General features: G+C 41.6%; 1 long non-coding RNA gene and 1 other non-coding gene across 2 annotated transcripts; both read left to right on the top strand.

Moving 5' to 3' along the window:
* Positions 1-5,861: 5,861 nt before the first annotated feature.
* On the top strand, positions 5,862-6,419 carry LOC141627101 (uncharacterized). Its single transcript, XR_012536662.1, has 2 exons — positions 5,862-5,944; positions 6,236-6,419. It is a non-coding gene; the product is annotated as an uncharacterized LOC141627101 (long non-coding RNA).
* Positions 6,420-12,881: 6,462 nt separating this feature from the next.
* LOC141636774 (small nucleolar RNA R71) lies at positions 12,882-12,987 on the top strand. Its single transcript, XR_012541360.1, has one exon. It is a non-coding gene; the product is annotated as a small nucleolar RNA R71 (small nucleolar RNA).
* Positions 12,988-15,000: the final 2,013 nt, after the last annotated feature.

Below are 15,000 nucleotides of genomic sequence, written 5' to 3' on the forward strand. Positions count from 1 at the left end.
TCGTGCCCAGCACCTTATGGAATGTTTGAGTTGCGCTGTTGTGGCTATCTCTGATGATTTGATCACTTCTATTATTAGGGTGATTAATCTTTTTCTTGAGGGCCGGTGTCCTCTAGCTCTGGGTGAGTACATTGCCAGCGCCTCGCTCAGGCCGCTTGTTAAACCGGGTGGTGGTGTTTGTCCTATTGCTGTTGGAACTGTCTGGAGACGGCTTGTCTCTAAGGTTGGTACTTTTTTGGTTGGTCCTTCTTTGTCTTCTTATTTTGTTGGTCTTCAGTTTGGGGTGGGTGTGTCCGGTAGAGGAGAGGCTATCTTGCATGCCTTGAATCGGCTCATTGAGGCTCGTGATGCTGAGGTGGGACTTTCTATGTTGCTGGTTGATTTCCAGAATGCTTTCAACCTTGTTGATCGTGCGACCATGCTTCAGGAAGTTCGCCGTCGTTGCTCGGTTCTTTCCCGTTGGGTGGAGTTTTGTTACTCCAGCCCTGCCCGTCTTTTTTATGGGGAGCATTGCTTGTGGTCTTGTCAGGGTGTCCAGCAGGGTGATCCTTTGGGCCCTTTGCTTTTCGCTTTGGTTTTGCATCCCTTGGCGTGCAAAATCCGGGACTCTTTTGACCATACTAGGTAGGCGTGGTACTTGGATGATGGCACCATCGTTGGGGACACTTTGGAGGTGGGGAGGGTTTTGGATCTGATTATGGCGGATGGCCCTCGTTTTAGACTGCATCTTAATGTCGCCAAGACTGAGGTCTTTTGGCCCGTTGAGGATCCTCAGAGTCGGCTTCCCGGGGTTTCCCCCTTCTATTGCTCGGCCCTTGCGTGGTCTCTCTGTTTTGGGTGGACCTGTCAGTACTTGTCCTATTTTTGGCAGTGAGATTGTGGCGAAGAGAGTGACTAAGATTATTGAGCTTATGGACTTGGTCGCGAGGATTGAAGACCCGCAGTGTGAGTTTCTTCTACTTAGAGCTTGTACTGGTATTTCTAAGCTCTATTTCTCTCTTCGTACTTGCTCCCCCCGTGTTTTTGGTTCGGTCTATCTTCCTTTGATGTTGCTCTTCGTTCCAACTTGGAACGTATTGTCACCTCGACCGGACCTGGTTTTGGGGATTGGCAGAGGCGCCTTGCTACATTCCCTTTTCATCTTGGTGGCCTTGGTGTTTATGCGGCAGGAGATGTTTTACACTATGCTTTTCTTGCGTCCCGTTTGCAGTCTGCTGATTTGCAGGCTAAGCTCCTACAACCTTCTGGTATTGTAGATGCTGGTCCTACTTTCGACGATACCGTGCGGGTGTTTTCTCAGACTACAGGTTCTGCTATCTTACGTGACCCTAGTGAAATTTCTGCCCCCAAACTTCTGAAGAAATTCGCAGACATATATTTCGCGACGGTTGCTGCTCCTTCAGAGTCTGTTTTCTCTTTGACACCGCGTCAGCTTGCGTTGTGGAAGTCTCAGAAGGGCGCCCACTCCTCTGATTGGTTGCGTGCGGTTCCTATCTCTGGGTTGGGTCAGACTATGAACGGGAGGACTTACCGTAGTGTGCTTGGATATCGACTGGGTGTTCCGTTATTCACGGTATCTAGGCCTTGTCCTGCTTGCTCTCGAGTTTTTACTAATGATGTTTACGAGGACCACGCTGTTTCTTGTACTGGTACTGTGGGTGTTAAGCATCGGCACAACCTCGTTTGTGACACCTTATTCGACATCAGCTATAGGTCTGATATTTCTACGGGTAAGGAGGTTGATATTGGTTTGGTTGACGGACATTGTGGCTCTCTTCGTCATGCGGATTTGTTGCTTTATTCCTGGGACAGAGGGCGTGATGTGTGCGTCGATTTGACAGGGTCTTCTCCTTTGACTCAGACTGGGATGATGGATTTTGAGCCCGGCCGGTCGTCGCTTGATACGGTCGTTATGTACAAAAAATAAATACCTAAATATAACTAACATAAGCTAGTGATAAGTAGGGTCGATCTCCACAGGGAGGCAAGGTATCTATCTGTAAGTCCGTCTAGCTAAGTCACAATTGAAGGGTTTTAAGTTTTTTTTTCTAACTACTAAAGATTGAAGGCAAGAGAAATAAAGCAAGAGGAATAAAGTCGGAAAATAAATATAAGTGATCAGATAAAAGAGGTATGTCAGGATTTCGGTTCACCATGGCATTTCATCGACTCAGTCATAAATAGCCTAGATAATCTACTGTGAGGAGGGCAAGGGAAAGGTCCTTTCGGTCCGCTATCGACCCTAGACTACTACTAACTTAACTTTCGCCTTCATTAGGTAGTCTATTGTTCATAGCATGTCTGTTCTCCCCAATCTTTCGATCCAGGGGTGAATTTAACCAGATTAAAGTTATTTAGAAGCGTGCACTCAACTAAACATGTTACAGTTATATTGCTATGGTCACAGATTCTCACAAATAAATCGTCTAGTCTATTCAAAACATCGTCACATCACTACCATGGTTCCCCTAATCCTAAGATAAGGAAATTAGCTACTCATGTTTTTAATGCAGTCAACAATAACAACGATAAGTGTACTAATAATAGACATAATAAAGGAATGATAATAAAGCATAAACTAAAATAAGAGAACAATTAATGAGAGCAAACAAAGAATTAAGATTAAAGAGAAAGGAGCGATTACAAAGTTTGAATCCGGAGAGAAAAGAGGCAGAGAAAAGTTTCAGCCGTAATTCGAGTAAAGTAGAATGTTTCAAACGTAATTAAGACCTAATAAACACTTCCTTTTATAGGGGAGCGTTTTTTTTAACAAAATAAACCTAACACGGATTAGTTAACCCGTGTAACATAGCAAACCACTCGATCGAGTCCTTTCAGACAACTCGATCGAGGACTTCTCCAGCAAAACTGTTCAATCGAGCACTTGAGGCTCTCGATCGAACTCTTCCAATTCAGCACATTTCGATCGAGTATAAAAACCACTCGATCGACTTCCAGCATCTGCCAAAACACTCGATCGGACTCCAGAAGCTCTCGATCGAGTACTTCCCAGTGAGATCAGCCTTGACTTCGTCTTGGAAGCTTCCTAAGACCCTCCTTCACGCTTCCCGAAATATGACTTCTGCTCTAATATCTCCACCTCCTTAAAATGCATGCAAAGTTGGACGACTAAGGCACGATTCCACTACTTTTAGGTCCATTCCTGCAATTAAAACAGAACAAACCAAAGTAGCCAATTCGGGGCATTTTGCAATATAAAGCGATATAAATGGCATAGAAATGCGTGCAATAAGTGGCTAAAAATTCCATATAAATTGCACATATCAAATCTCCCCAAACTGAACCATTACTCGTCCTCGAGTAAACTAAATGCAAACTAATGAAATGGATATGAAAACTCAGAGCTAGCTATAACTTGTCCACGTAAACCATTTAATACAATTAAAAATTTATAGTTACAGCTACAGCAGTCAATACGCAAACGAGTTGTGTGATGTCTATAAATAAGCTGACCTGTCGACCTTGCAAGACCGTTAAAATCGGACTCTCACGGGTTACTCTTCTCTCATGAAGCAAAAGGTGAATATATATATGTGTAAGAGAGAGAAAGAGAAGACAGTCACTCACCTAAACTGCGACCTACATAACATGTATGCAACAAAAATGATGGACGATTCAAGTACCATACACACATTCCAACCAACAATGTCCGTCACAGCCGAGGGCTTACAAAAGATATGGGAGAGTGAGGTTACAGGTAAGAAAAGGCAAAACATATTATGGCAATGTGAAGGTAAAGCGTCGGCTAGCACCTAACCGGACCATTTAAGACTATCCAATTCTCAGCTGACTAAAAATCAAGCACAAGTGCCCTTCTTTGGCACAAAACTCACTATCCAATACACAATCTCCTCAAAAAGATATAAATAAGAACGGAGGAGTAAGACCATCATAAACTTCCCTTTTTTAATACGGTCTCTTTTTCATCCAATTCTCTTTTTTTCTTTCTTTTCCTTCTGACTTCACGTTTTTTTTTCTCTTTTTTTTTTCATTTTTTTTCATTTTTTGTATTTTTCATCTTTTTACTAGTAGAAAAAACCCCTATCATGACGCAGTTATCGCGGCGGTTCTATTAGAAATAACGCGAAAAGCCCAATAAATTGGCGGGAATGAAATTTTTATGTAGATAGGAGGTCTATAGTGGCGGTTTAAGTAAGAACCGACATGATAACATAAGCTTTTTATGGCGGTTCCAAATAGGAAACGCCACTATAGGTGAATTGTGGCGGTTCTATTTACAACCGACGTTACGAATGATGTTAAAAATTAATACAAAGTGATAATTTTTCGGGCTAAAAAACCGTCATGATATGTTTTTTTGTCGGTTTTTAATTAAAACCGACTTTAATAGAAAAAATAAAAATAAAAAATCCAACCACCATTTACATTGTACGGAGTAATTGATTAAAGTTCATCTTCTTCATTTCCACACCGCCAAAAACTCTCAATAGTCAATACCCTCACAATTCAATCCGGCAACCGAAATCATCTCTTCTCACGCCGCCCTCGACAACCCTCCATTTCCTTCTCACGCCGCCCTCGACAACCCTCCCATGGCACTTAAATGCTCTCTTTCGATGCACTAATTGCTCGTCGCCTGTACAGTTCATTATTCGCCAGATCTCGCACGTACAACTCTTGACTCACCATAATCCGCCGCCAGTTTCTCCCTCAACACATACCCTCATCAATTCAGGGCCTCTAGGTACAATTTCCGATCTAGGGTTTTGATTTTTGTAAAAAAATTGGGATAAAATTGATTTTATGCTCCTTTGTCTTTTAATTGAATATTGTTGTTTCAATTATTTGAAAATGTTAATGTTGTTCAATTATGAGACATGACAAATAAAATCTATAAACTATGTAGTGTTTGGGGATTTATTTCGGTATAGGGTGTGCTATATACTTTGGTGCATAATCGAATTGGACTGGTGCGTAGATTTATTATGTGGTCTATCTATGATTCTGATCAATTCCGATTGATATTAAGATATTTTTCTTTGCTTGATAAATGACAGTGGTGGCCATGTGAGTATATGAAAATGGACTAAAGGTGCAAAGTTAATTAACTTGGTTGCTTTGATGATTGGACAACTCGTGATTCGTGACCCAATTTGTACATTGTAGTAGTATTCTTGGGAGTCTTGGTGGTAGTATGCTAATATGCTCCACTATTAGTCCAACATTTACAGTAGAGATGGACTAGTGACTAGAGCTTGGCTTATAGTGATATGTTGATAATGTGCTCAAGTTTTTCAAGCCATTTCCTGTCTATCTCCTTCAGAGGTTGATGGATTCGATTGCTACATCTTTGCTTCATCTCCGCCTTGGTTCAATCAGCAATGCTTGCTGCTCTGTCAAGGTATTTTTCCACTCTACTCTTATTCCTTTTGAGTCCCTACCTGGTATATGCAGGAGTTAAAAACAGCCCCTACATACTTTATCTGAAATCATGATTTTTTGTACGCAGGGGCTCTGATCTGTCAAATGTAATCCCCTACCATCTCTCAATACAGGTGAGTATAATGCTATTGTACTCGCAATGAAAAAATAAATGAGGGTCTCTTTCTACTGCATTTTTACAAATATAAGTTAACATTATCAATTTTGTCTATCCTTGCAAGCTTCTCTCTTATGTTTATGGCTTCATTATATACTAGCCAGGAATCCAGGATATTTATCTTGTGTTTATTGACAGACAACCCATTCCACACTAAATGGTCATGAGTTGTAGTTGATATCTTTGATATGGTCAGAGAGTTTGTATATATGTTTGAATTAAGGTATGTAATTTGATAATATATATGTTTGAATTAATTATACCATGGATTCTTTTCAGAATATATCACCGCTTGTTTAGGCAGCAGCATGTGTCCCTGACCTTCTAAGACTTGCCTTAAGTTATCGTGCGTTGAGAGCAAAGGTTTGTAAATGTTATCCATTTCTCTGTTTTATCACATTTTTAAATTATTGGCTTCGATGCTCGAATATTGTTAAGCAACAACATATATGAAGTTACTATCGCCTGATCACAAGTGTGGTTGGTTGGTTTTCTTATATTAGTATGTGTCTTTTATAACGTCATTGTGAATTGTAGTTACTACTAATTAATCATAAGGCGGATTGATAATTCACTACTTATAATGTCTTATGTTGATTTAATAACATAGAGGTTGATTTTTTTACTATTGATTTGCTAAATGTGTTATTGCAGATATTGACGAGGTGAAAGATGTTAAAGAGGTGTGGGATATCAAATGTTTAGAGCATGTAATGTTGATTAGTTTATTAACCATAAACTAAGACGTGTATGTGATTTTTTATACACTTGGATGTATAATTTTTGAACATCTGTAATATTGTTGTTTCAGATAATACGCAAATTCGTTGGTTGTCAATTCTTTTCTATGTATGTTTGTTCGTGCCGCTATTTGCATGGTCTAAACATAGCACATTGCTCCCTAAATTTGGTAGCAAATGATTTTTTATTTTTTTTGAATATCTATCTATGGTGGCATTTCTTAACTATGAAACGCCACTATTAGTTCGTCTTTAATGGCGGTTCTTCACCAAACAACCGACGTTAAAATTACCTTTAGTGGCGGTTTTGTAACAACAACCGACGTTATACTAACTTTTCGCGACGGTTTTGTATTTACAACCGACGTTATAGAGAACATGTATTGAGGTAATAATAATATTGAAGTACCTATGGTGGCGGTTTTCCAAACAATAACCGCCACTGTAGATGAGTTACAGTGGCGGTTCTTGTCTAACAACCGTCATTTTATATAAGCCTACAATGGCGGTTTGTTTAAAAACCGCCACCGTAGGTAAGTTATAGTGGCGATTGTACAACCGCCGCAAAATATAAACAACCCCGTGATATACGGCGCACCCAAAATCTGTAAAAACCGCCACAAAAGGGCCATTTATGACCCCTATTTTCTACTAGTGAATATTTCTATGCTTTTCTCATTTTCCTGCCCGCATTTCTTTCTTTTATACCAACTCCATATAAATGAGAACAAACTAACTCGCATCAATAAAATATACCACAAAAATTCCACTAAACTAGCTTGACTGGCAGGCTTAATTTGGGTTTAGCTAATGGGTCAAAAGGCTATTTTTGGTTAATGTGGAGCTAAATGGGTGAAAATAAAAGAAAGGAGGAATTTTAAGCACCTCCCTGCATGTGACACCGACCACAAACCCGAATGTATGCATTTGACAAGAAATCGAATCTCATAAACGTGCAAAAGTGATAAACATGTTATGCAAGGAGCACTACTCTCAATTCCTACATGAACTGGTCATGAATGACACCAGTTATATGGCTCTAATATCTCATAAATTGTAAAGTAGGTTGCCAATTTTATCAGGTCAAGTCTACAGAGTCAGCTATACTTTCAACATTAACTTGTAGATATGCACATGACTAAACTAATAACTACCAATTAGATACAAGGCTCAAGTGATATGACAAGTTAAAGTGCAATTTCATCATGGAAATCTACCGTTCCGACTCAACCTATATGCAAAATGAAACGTGAATATTTTTAAAATTTTTAAAATTTTCTAATTTTTTTGGATTTTTGATGATTTTTTTGAAATAAAATACAAATGCAAGCAAAAAAGTAAACGTGAATGCAAAAACAAATGCAAAATGCAGACTCAATGGATGTAATACCCTCCCTAAACCAAAACGGACAACGCCCTCGTTGACCTCCAGCATACACCAGCAGTATATATTATGGGAAAGGGATAAAGACAACCAATAAATGAATGAATAAAATAAATAAATAAATAAATAAATAAGGAGACGAAAATAAAGAAAAAAGCAAAAAGTACATACAAAATGACGAACTTCCCCAAACCAGCCAGAAAACTGGGGAAGTGAGTAGACTAGTAGCTACTCGTCAGCAGTGTCCTCCTCCTCCTCCTCTCCCACCACCGTGTAGTCGGGATCTCACTCCTGCTCCCTCCTCCTCCCCTCCTCAGCTTGGGGTCTCTCCTCCTCTTCAGCTGTGTCTGCCTCGCTAGCTGGCTGTGGGTACCCCTCCGGCTGGTACCGGTAGAAAGAAGGGTGTGGCCAGCCCTCAGGAACGGGGTGTCCTCTCCTCATGTGATACTCGTACAGAGGGAAAAAAAGTAAGTGCAATGTCCCGCTCCATACGAGCCTGCCTGGTAAGCAACTCAAGAAGCAAACTGTCACGACGCCCTTGGTCAATGACCTCGGACGCCTCAAAGGGTGGAGGAGGAATAAAATTAGCCGGGTAGATCGGCTGTCTAACATAAGGAGTGGGAATAGGGATCGGTGTAGGCGTGGGCGTGGAAGACTGCCCAGCCACGGGCGGTGTGGATCCCTGTCCAGTCTCAGGTCTCTTCTGCATCTTAGAAGCAGAAGTAGTGGGAGGTGGTGCGAGTGGAAGGTGGTAGAAAGGAAAAGGCGGAGGCAACCTACCCCTCCCAGTGGCCAAAGGTACAAGACGGGGTAGGTCGGTATAAGGTAAGGTCACGGACAAGGAACCACAAATCTTCTAAGTCCGCTGGTCTGAAGCTAACCAAAACATTGCCAACATGGCAGAAAAATCTAGGTACCTGTCCCTATCTACATGTGCCAGGTCACGAGGTACATATGTGAAGATAGAACGGGCGAGGTAGGTGGCTATACCACCACAGACTATGGTGCCTGACTTCTTCTTCCCAACAGCATTAAAATACTGAGCTGTCATATAAGCAATGTTAAGAACAAAGGTGCCCTCGCTATCAATGTTTAGATAGCCCCCGAGAATCGACAACTCAACATTATTAATGTTGTTAAGCTCTTTGCGGCCAAAAATAATCCCTCCAATGAAACGCAAAAAGTAACGGGTCTGGGGGAGGTGAACATGAGCGAGTCTGTGCTCCTCAAAGGGTGTGTGTGCTAAGGTCTGCCAAAGTATACGTAGGACCTTCCTAGGAGTGTCCGACTCACCATGGGATGACAGATGTAACCTACTACCAAACTCAGTTAAGGTCCAAGTCGTAGTCCGGTTAAACAACCGGAAGGAGACACACGAGCTGTCTGGGTTAGTGGCGTAGGCAGCAGCAGAAAAAGTGAAGGAGCTGAAAAACTCAAGGGACGACTCTTTATAGGTCAAGGCACTCATAGTGGTCAACCCAGCCATCCCCATCCCGTTCAAAATCTCGGCTACAGGCTCGTAAATTCCCAACTTCTCAAAGGAGTTCCGACACAAAAAATTAGTAGAACAAAAGTCACAGCGCTCTCATAAAAACGGGTACGATGAATTGGGTTAACGAAACGTACCTCTGGATAGTCAGGATGCGGGTCCAAGGACTCATCGGCACGGAACGTGGCACGTCCAGCAGCAGGCGTACCTCATCCTCGACCCCGCCCATGCCCTCCAGTACCCGAAGAAGAAGCTAGTCCAGTAGTTGGGTGGGGTACTAGGGTAGACCTGTAAGCAGTTATGACAGCCGGTGACAACACAGCAGGGGTCGTCACCGTAGAGGGTACAGTACCAGCAGTAGTAACGGTAGTGGCAGCGACAATACAAACAGCAGAAACGACGCTGGCAGCAGCAGGGACCACCGTCTCAGTCAGGGATGGGGTAACAGTAGAACTAGTCGAGGGAATTGTGTTACTATCCATCCTAATCAATCAAATAAGTCCTCAAATTAATCACAAATCAAAGACAATACGATTTCCCCTAATTTATCACGATTTTTCAAAAAAATTGAACCCTAATTCCCTAAATTATGTCAAAAAAAAGGAAATAAATTAACAATAAACAGGGGGAATACTTACTTGATTGATAACCCATAAGAATATGCAAAGAAATCGACAAAAAGCGCAAGAAATTGATCGAATTAATCCTGACTTAGAACAAACCCTAATTCTTTAATTAAATTGCAACAAAGACGAAATTAAAAGAGAGAATAAGGGGCAAATGTCGAAAATCTAATAATAAGCACAATGTGGGTGGTGATTTTGGTAAAAAGGGGAGATTAATGGAGGTTTTGGTGTTTTTTTAGAGGGTTTTATCGCATAAGAGATAAAGAGAAGCAAATAGAATGAAAAATAAAAGAAATGAATAGGCACTTCCTGCGTATTATAAGCATAGTCACTCGATCGAGTGATTTGAAACAACTCGATCGAGGACTTTATCATCCATTCAGCTCGATCGAACAAAAAATCTCTCGATCGAGAACTCCTCTATTTTGACATTTCGATCGAGTGGCTGAAACAACTCGATCGACCTCTTTTCCTGGGCAATCCTCTCGATCGAGTACAAAAAGTACTCGATCGAGGTGTTTTCCTATGGCACACGTCCCAATGCGATATATCTTCCCCAAACCTACATAGAAACACGCAAAAACACTTCCCGCAAATACTAAATCACAAACGTATGCAGTCTATATTCGGTTTTCGCTAAAACTAACTATGCTACTGTCTAATAGTCTAAAAATGCAATTAAAATGTCTAACGGAAATTCAAAATTACAAAATGTTACAACGGGGCATTCCCCGCTCATCTTCCAAAGCACTGTAGTAGCCCAAAGGAGGGCTTCTGACTGGAGGAGGTCCCTTCAGCATCTCGGACCGTCCTCTTTGATCGCCACGAGCTTGTACTCGAACTGATGGAAGGAGAATAATTTACGTCCACGTACGCCCTAACTTTCTTCTTCCCCTTGACATTCCTATCTGCATTGGCGGCATTCCCATCACCTAGATTGACTTTAACTGTACCTTGACCGATAGCATCTCCAGTACCCACTCTGTATGTACCTGTAGCATGGAAAACAGCAGAATGGTCCTCCTTTTCGCTCTCAGTCTGAGGCGGAGGTGTTACTATAGAAGCGCAATATTCAACATTCTCAGCTGTAGTGTCTGTATCTGGGTCAATAGATGGTAGGGCATTGCAAGGTTAAACTTGCATGGGAGCCCTACGAGACTTGGACTGCTGAAATGTTTACTCCTCATCTCCTACCTGGAAGGTAAGGGTCTTCCCCCACGACGTCAATTACTGCGCGAGCAGTAAACAAGAATGGTCGCCCTAAGATAATAGGGGTATGAGTGTCCTCGGGTATGTCTAAGACCACGAAGTCTATGGGAATAAAGAATCTCCCGATCTTCATAGGTATGTCCTCTATTACTCCTAGTGGCCATGATATACTACGGTCGGCCATCTGAATGGTCATATTGGTACAGTTAAACTTGGTCAAACCGAGTGTCTTAGCGAGAGACAAAGGTAAGACACTCACGCTAGCTCCTAGGTCGCATAGCGCATTGTCAATCAAGTGGGTCCCTATATGACAAGGAATCGAAAAGCTACCCGGGTCTGATTTTTTGGGTGGTGTCTTATTCTGAACTAAGGCAGTCCCTACTTCAGTCAAAGCCACCGTTTCGTGGTCATTTATATGTCGCTTACGCGATAAAATTTCTTTCATAAACTTCATGTAAGAGGGTACCTGGGTAAGCAGTTCGGCGAAAGGAACATTGACGTGAAGGCTCTTCAGGATCTTAGAAAACATCCCGAACTGTTGGTTGGCCTTATTGTTCTGAAATCGCCTTGGAAAGGGGGCCGTGATCGGAATTTCTAACCCCTTATTCCTTTCTTCCAATGTCTCAACAGGATCGAACTCATTTCTACTCGTTCGGTCTCTTTTACCTCTCGATCGAGGTCTTTCCATAGCTTTTTCATTCGATCGAGTAGTATCAGCCACTCGATCGAAACCTTCTTTATCAGCATTGCTCGATCGAGGCATGATTTCACTCGATCGAGCAGTTTTCTCAAAATTTTCACTCGATCGAGGCATTTCCTCCTCTCGATCGGATCCCTGATTATCAACTTTACTCGATCGATCAAAAATACCACTCGATCGAGTACTATCTCCAGTAATTCCTCTCGATCGACCACCATAAATGAGTCGATCGAGTACTTTCTTCGGATGCAGCACTGTTTCGCCTATGGACGACTGTTCACCATCAGCAACAATATTCTCCGGGCCTGATATGTCCTCAACAGTTGACATTTTGGGTCCTTCATAAGAAAGAAAACTTCGCAAGTTTATCAGATTTATCGTCTCGTGTGGATTCTTTTCAGATTGAGACGATAAATGACCCGGCTTCCTCGTGTATTGGTTAGTGGCAAGTTGAGCAATTTGGGTCTCGAGTGACTTTATTGATGCTTCTTTCTGTTGGTCACTTAATTGCAACTGTTTAGTCAATGATTGGATCATCGACTTCAACTCAGCCAATTCACTTACTCCACTAGAAGAAGCTCCTTGATGCGGCGGTGGAAAGGATGGAGGCTTTTAAAAGCCTTGTTGAGCTTTGTGAGGAGGAACATAAGCTTTTGCTGTTGCGGAGGAGGGGTAGGATTAATTATATTCTGACTAGTCCATCTCAAGTTAGGATGGGCTCCACTCTGATTATTATAATAGGAGCCTCCTTGCCTATATTGCTGAAAGGCAAGGACTTGCTCCTTCTCAGTTAGACAGTCAACAGCAGTGTGACCGTCATTACTCCCACATCTCTCACAAGTAACAACTTCTTATCTAGTCAACAAGTGAACCGTTTGTTGATCACCAGCACTCTACAATTCTAGCTTATCAAAACGGGCATTCATGGCTTCTAGCTTAGCCACAACTGCACTATCTACTGAAGAGACAGTACGAATACCTCCTCTTGGGTTCCCATACTCAGCACAATGAGTAGCCATTTCCTCTATGATACCCCATCCCTTGTCATCGTCATTGTTCTCTTAAAATCCTCCATTAGATGAGGCGTCCAATATAGCACGGTGGTCATCATACAACTCATTGTAGAATTGGTTGCATAAAAACCACTGATCGAAACCATGATGAGGAATAGACCTCACCAACCTTTTGAAATGGAACCAAGCTTCATACAAGTTCTCATCAGGTGTCTGCTTAAAACTTGTAATTTTCCCTCTCAGCTGATTAGTTCTTTGTGGAGGAAAATACCTTTTATAAAAAGCAAGGGCCAGACTCTCCCAGTCAGTAATATCGGCTGCAGTACGATCAAGATCAGTGAGCCATTCACGGGCTCCGTCGGTGAAAGAGAAAGGAAACAAGACTTCATTAATCTTATCATGGGTCACTCCCTTAGTGGCGGGAATGGTTGAGCAATAGTCAGTGAAAACTTCCATATGTTTACGCGGATCTTCACCCGCCACGCCTCGGTACAGGTTTCGTTCGACCAAATTAATGTAAGATGGTCGGACGTCAAAAGTATTGCCATCCTCGGTCGCAAGACTGAAACCTTTAGGGATCGAGGCAGCTGTGGGCTCTGAGTGACTCGCAATATTAGGCATCTTCACTGGCTTTATAGCAAAAATAGAGTTGTCTTCTTCACAAGACGGATCTTCTGCAAACAGAAAATGTTGTAGCTCGGGTTCAAAAGTCCTCAAGACTTCCTTTTGAATCTTCCTTTGGAGTCTTAGTCTACGACGAAAAGATCTTTCTGGCTCAGGATCAGCAGGAACTAATTCTAACCTGTTAAACCTGGGCATACAAAACACTGAAGGAAATAAGTGAGAACTGTCACAAGGAATAAAAATTCCCTGAGACCAAGAGAATAAACGAAACAACAACAGACAGATAAGGCTATCGCCTCCCCGACAACAGCGCCAAAATTTGATACGGTCGTTATGTACCAAAAATAAATACCTAAATATAACTAACAGAAGCTAGTGATAAGTAGGGTCGATCTCCACAGGGAGGCAAGGTATCTATCTGTAGGTCCATCTATCTAAGTCACAATTGGGGGGTTTTAAGTTTTGTTTTCTAACTACTAAAGATTTAAGGCAAGAGAAATAAAGTAAGAGCAATAAAGTAGGAAAATAAAGATAAGTGATCAGATAAAAGAGGTATGTCAGGATTTCGGTTCACCATGGCAGTTCATCGCCTCAGTCATAAATATCCTAGACAATCTACTGTGAGGAGGGCAAGGGAAAGGTCCTTTCGGTCCGCTATCCACCCTAGACTACTGATAACTTAAATTTCGCCCTCATTAGGTAGTCTATTGTTCATCGCAGGTCTGTTCTCTCCAATCTTTCGATCCAGGGGCGAATTTAACCAGATTAAAGTTATTTAGAAGCATGCACTCAACTAAACATGTTACAGTTATATTGCTATGGTCACAGATTCTCAAAAATAAATTGTCTAGTCTATTCACAACATCGTCACATCACTACCATGGCTCCCCTAATCCTAACATAAGGAAATTAGCTACTCATGTTTTTAATGCAGTCAACAATAATAACGATAAGCATACTAATAATAGACATAATAAAGGAATGATAATAAAGCATAAACTAAAATAAGAGAACAATTAATGAGAGCAAACGAAGAATTAAGATTAAAGAGAAAGGAGCGATTACAAAGTTTGAATCCGGAGAGAAAAGAGGCAGAGAAAAGTTTCAGACGTAATTCGAGTAAAGTAGAATGTATCAAACGTAATTAAGACCTAATAAACACTTCCTTATATAGGGGAGCATTTTTATTAACAAAATAAACCTAACACGGATTAGTTAACCCGTGTAACATAGCAAACCACTCGATCGAGTCCTTTCAGACAACTCGATCGAGGACTTCTTCAGCAAAACTGTTCGATCGAGCATTTGAGGCTCTCGATCGAACTCTTCCAATTTAGCACATTTCGATCGAGTATAAAAACCACTCGATCGACTTCCAGCATCTGCCAAAACACTCGATCGGACTCCAGAAGCTCTTGATCGAGTACTTCCCACTGAGATCAGCCTTGACTTCGTCTTGGCAGCTTCCTAAGACCCTCCTTCATGCTTCCCGAGGTATGACTTCTGCTCTAATATCCCCGCCTCCTTAAAATGCATGCAAAGTGGGACGACTAAGGCACGATTCCACTACTTTTAGGTCCATTCCTGCAATTAAGATAGAACAAACCAAAGTAGCCAATTCGGGGCATTTTGCA

This window comes from Silene latifolia, chromosome Y (genome assembly GCF_048544455.1).
Source record: "Silene latifolia isolate original U9 population chromosome Y, ASM4854445v1, whole genome shotgun sequence".
In the NCBI taxonomy this organism is placed as follows: domain Eukaryota; kingdom Viridiplantae; phylum Streptophyta; class Magnoliopsida; order Caryophyllales; family Caryophyllaceae; genus Silene; species Silene latifolia.